At 31.0% G+C, this 5,155-nt stretch overlaps 1 protein-coding gene across 2 annotated transcripts in view; it reads right to left on the reverse strand.

The window, feature by feature from the left end:
- Nucleotides 1-5,155, reverse strand: part of LOC108685709 (probable beta-hexosaminidase fdl) — a 42,172-nt gene that overhangs the window by 17,338 nt on the left and 19,679 nt on the right. For both annotated transcript variants that reach the window (XM_018190643.1, XM_018190640.1), the window contains exon 2: nucleotides 1,621-1,677. The gene's annotated coding sequence lies outside the window, so the exon portion shown is untranslated. The remainder of the gene's footprint in view (nucleotides 1-1,620; nucleotides 1,678-5,155) is intronic.

Raw genomic sequence — 5,155 nt, forward strand, 5'->3', positions numbered from 1 at the left:
TGCAATTACTAAGTAACTCATCATGCTTGAAATTCCTACATAATTATTTGGACAATCTAACAAAATTATTCTCAGATCTGTGTCTAATTAAATTTTTAGATATTTCGTAAAATCGTTCTTCCATGCATGCAACGATCTTTCAGCAATAATTACTATCTTATATTTATATTTATTATAATATAAAATTACTTGTATAAAACGTTTTTCAAGAGAAGGATAATATTCAACAATGAAAAGAGAATTAAAAGCTTAAATGTTCTATTGTCACGACTGAAGACAGATTCGACAGATCATTGAAATATTACGATCAATATCAAGAAATTTCGACGACCTTGAGTAATTATAATTCCTTTGAAAGATTTAATCGGCAGATGCATGCATGTCACAACGACAAAACTGACACGGCATAACTGTACCGTGAGAATATTACGCTCCTGCATTGCCCAGTTCAGCATAGCTGATGTGAGTCAAGGTCGTCGATTAGCGAACAAGCTCAATTGAAACGTACTTCATATGTATAACATTGACACTTCATGAATTAGAAAGCGAAGAAAATTGAAAAATATTGGAATTGAAAAATATAAATAACTTCTACAGCTATCACCGTTCAACTTAAACTTAACATCAGCTTAATCTCTGTGCAGATAAAAACATTTATGATGCCAATTCAACAATAATGATTATGCTGTGAGCAATTGAACATCAAATAGTTTTAAATAATTAAGTATCGAAGATTTTCTTTTCAAAAGGAGTCTTTGAAATAAATTCTTATTTTGTGCGCGTGTGCGTGCGTGCGTGCGTGCGTGCGTGCGTGCGTGCGTGCGTGCGTGTGTGTGTGTGTGTGTGTAATACTTCAAATTAAAAATCTGTTTAAAAAATGATCATTTGGAAATACCATGTAATCGTAATTTTGACGTTTCATTCGACGTTATTTTGAGATGCTGTACAGACAGTTAAACTTAAATAAAGTTAACATCGGATGATATATAACGTGATATCGTGACCTCCTAAGATAATCATGAGCAGGTGGTTGATTAGATTAAATGTGTAGCTGGATAACTCTAGATCCTGAGGCAGAAGATAGGTTGTCATAACACTCGATTAGATCGATACGTAGGACAATGTAGGACTGGTATTAAACGTAATTGAATACTCTTTTAATAAGACATCAATTAGTTTCGCTTCGGGTAAAAATAGCATGGTCAAATGGAAATTTTCTAGCCGATTAAGTGAATATCGAAAATTAATGTAACAATAAGTAACTGTCATCATAATTTTATAAAATATGATTAAAATATGATTAAAATATTTTACAATATATGATTTTATAATATATGATATAACTTTAATATATATCATTAAATAGTTTTTAAAAAATTTAACAAATTGTTAAGAAAATTATCAAAATAATTTAAAAATATGCAATGTCGTATAATTTATTTGCGAAGTATTCATAATAAAATTAAAATAAAATCTGTTAATAAAATACATTTTACATTCATTAAATTTTTGTATTACGAATTAATGTATAATATACAGAAATAAAATCTCACGTTATTAATTAAATAATACACATTCTGCTCAAGAGATTATTCATATGACTTTATGTTATACACTTACCTGCAATTCAGGCAGTCCCGCAAACTTCCTCATCTAACATCCTTCATTTGCGCGAATCTGCAACAAGAGACATACGTTCCTATTGTAGTTTCAGAAGACAAAGTTTTCGAATAGCAATCCAATTTCTTGAATATACATATTCATGCTGTTTCATATACATTTTCAGTGTCAATTTAGACGTGATCAAAAATTGCTTAAATTTAACGCCAATTATAAATGATTCTGCAAGTTATCGCTCATTCATATCCTACAACGGCTAAAGGATAAGTTTAATAATCGTTATCGATTAATCTATCGTATAAAGGGACGCACGATGTCAATTGTGAAACAATATAGGCTGTACTTATTATGGACTAAAACGAACTATGTCGAAGCGAATATTGGATTTCATATTTTCTCTCTAATAAACTGATTTCAATTTTTTACGCAATTAATAACATAATAACTTAATAACCTTAATAACCTTAATAAGCTTAACTTAATAACCTGATTAAACAAAAAAATTTTTAATTAATGTTAAATAAAGATGATAAATTTTAAATGTATTTAAATAACCCGTTGTAATTTTTTAAATTTATTTTTCAATGCATTAGAATTTAAAATTATTTTCATTCAAAGGATTAATCTATTACATTATGATATGCATATCTAATATATTATAATTCATTTAATATAAAGTTATTGAATAATTATTATATCAATTGCACAATCAAAATTAACAAGAACGTATAAAGTTCAATTCGTTTCTTATGTTTTATTTAGTGTTATGCCTATATATTATATACCTATATATACCTATATATGTATATTTATTTTGTAGCACGAAATATTTCGAACATTTATTATATTAATTCCAAACTAGCTCAAACAAAAAATAGTGCGAAGTGTAACGTAAGTAATCTCTGGCAAAAACTACTTACTTAATAAAAGATTAAATAAACGACTTATGATCTTTATGTAACATCCTTAGTAAAAGTTAATCCAGTGCACAAAATTATAATTGAACTTTATTAAGAGATACTGGCGAGACGGTAAATCTTTTCATGCAAGTTTACTTCGTGCCACGTTCAGTGGCAACTTCATTAACGCGCTAAGCAAAAACGCAGATACCATTAGGAACAAAAAAAATGAAAAAAAGGAAGAATCGAGGTAACACAGGACGAAGAAACGGTTACAAGTTTTCTAGCCACCCTCATACAGTTTTGCATCCCTCAAGCACATAAGAAAAAAAAAAAACGCAGAAAGTTCATTCGTTGTGTCCGAAGAGAAAAAAACAGGATCAACGCATTTATCGATTTTTACAGCGGTTTCACGCTTTACAGCGGTAGACGCAAGGAATCAGCAGTTTTAAAGTTCACAATGTTGGCAAATCGATATTCAGCCGCAAGCTTCGAAGCGAACAACTCGAGAACCATTGTTACCAATATTACATGATAATGCAAAAAATTAAAATACTAATATTTAAAATAATATTAAAAATACTAATATTTAAAATAATATTAAAAATACTAATATTTAAAATAATATTAAAAATGTTAATATTTAAATTGTAACATGAAACAATTATAGAATAACAATTCTAAAATGCGTACTCGAAGAATTTCTTTCTAGGAGGATCTTGGATAAGATTTAAAACTTTCTTCTCATCGACCATTGCGTGTGCATGCTCACATAAAATATCGAGCCTCTTAGCCGCAGTCTAATAAATTAACACAGAGTAGATTATCCTTGAAATTAACTATCGTACTGGGCGATTCAAAATTGATATCGATCCGCTGCCTCGAGAGTGGAAAGGAATTAACAGGAATATTCTCCTTGGAATATTCCGGCAATATTTACTTTTTCAGTCAGCTCTGTGAAATAAGCAAATATAAATAGTACCGACAGGAAGTCACATATTATTTATGTTATTTCATCAATTTCGAAATATATTTCCATCAGACAGGAACAATTTCGCATGTGCCAGCGTTCCCTCAAATTTACGTTAGTTTATTCAACGAGTTGAAAATCCTATAAGTAAACACTTAATGTTCCCGCTGAGAAAATGATAGATTGTGTTAAAGTTGATAACTCAATTAGCAACTAAAAGTACGAAGCGACTCGTATTAGGCTTTACATTTGCTTTAGGCTTTACATTGGTTCCTCAGCGGAACCAGACAAATTGTAATAAATTATTTTCTCAATCCATAAATGTCACAAAGTAAACAAAGATAAATCATTTCGATATTTAATTTTAAAAAATATATGCAGTATCCTACAAATATCAAAAGATATATTGTAGATTCCTGCAGGAAATGTAACGTGAAATAAAAAAAACATTCACAATTAGATATCGTTTGTTTGCAGATCGCACGATCAGGCAGTAGCACGAAACAAGTTCTGACGGCTATCGGTCGACCTGCTGGAGTAACAATGACACGCGCGTCTCACGCGCGAGCAAACCCGCCGACGGGTATCTGTGAAGCCGAGCAGTCGGTCGGACGGGAGCCCCGGTTCTACGTGAGTATTGTACAATGAGAAATTCAATTTGGAGCGTTGGAATTCCGCGCGAACCGCGTCGCGACGTGAGCGCGACTTGACTTCGTAAAAAGGCGTCTCGCACGAAATCACACTGTTGACGGCGACGCCGTCGCTGCGCGATCTGCGGGATTTTATCAGCGGTAACGGAAACGCAATACGAAAGTGTCTCCGTTTAACGGTTGAAACGCACCGCTAGACAGACAATAATACGAGTCAACAATACAGTTGCGGTCTGTCGACGTCGCCTCGAGTCGAATTTAAATTTACTGCTTTTTTTCTGCTAATTAAATATCAGTACCTGCTCCTGTCACGTTCAATTGTAATACTGTCATAAAAAGAAAAATATACGCTTTTGTCTCTCCATATTGTTAAATATTAAAGGAATAATAATAACCCGATCCCTGGAATTAAATAACATTTTGTTATTTTTAATTTTCATGTGTATCAAAATGTAAATTAATTCATTTCTGTAGAACTTAGTTCATATGAACGTATATAGTAAAGAATAAGTACTTAGTACAGAATAAACAAAAATTAAGTTAAATTTAATGAATTTTCTTGAGTTAAATTGTTTAATTGTTTAATTGTTTTAGTTAAATTAACAATATATATTAGATAGGAGCAGTGACGATTGGAAATATTTAAACTATAAACTATTTAAACTACAAAAATAATTAAAAATAACTAATAATTTAACATTATCAATTTTAACAGCGTATATATTCACTTAGGACGAACGACAATGATATACAAGACGCACTCGTAAAAAATAGTCTAATCTTCAAGATTGTAAGAAGAGTTATGCGCTGTCATGAAGTACACTTTCTTATTGCGAAACCTCTCTACGAACATATCTCCGTGCAACAGCGCAACACCAATAAACCACACTTTTTTCGGAGTGCAAAGAGGATTAATCTAAATTTTATGTCCCCAAGTATAAAATTGATTTTCTCTCTTTTTAAGAGAGTGGAATAGAAGACCAATTTCATTTTTATCTATATATATATATATATAT

Source organism: Atta colombica, unplaced genomic scaffold (assembly GCF_001594045.1).
Source record: "Atta colombica isolate Treedump-2 unplaced genomic scaffold, Acol1.0 scaffold155, whole genome shotgun sequence".
NCBI classification, from domain to species: Eukaryota; Metazoa; Arthropoda; class Insecta; order Hymenoptera; family Formicidae; genus Atta; species Atta colombica.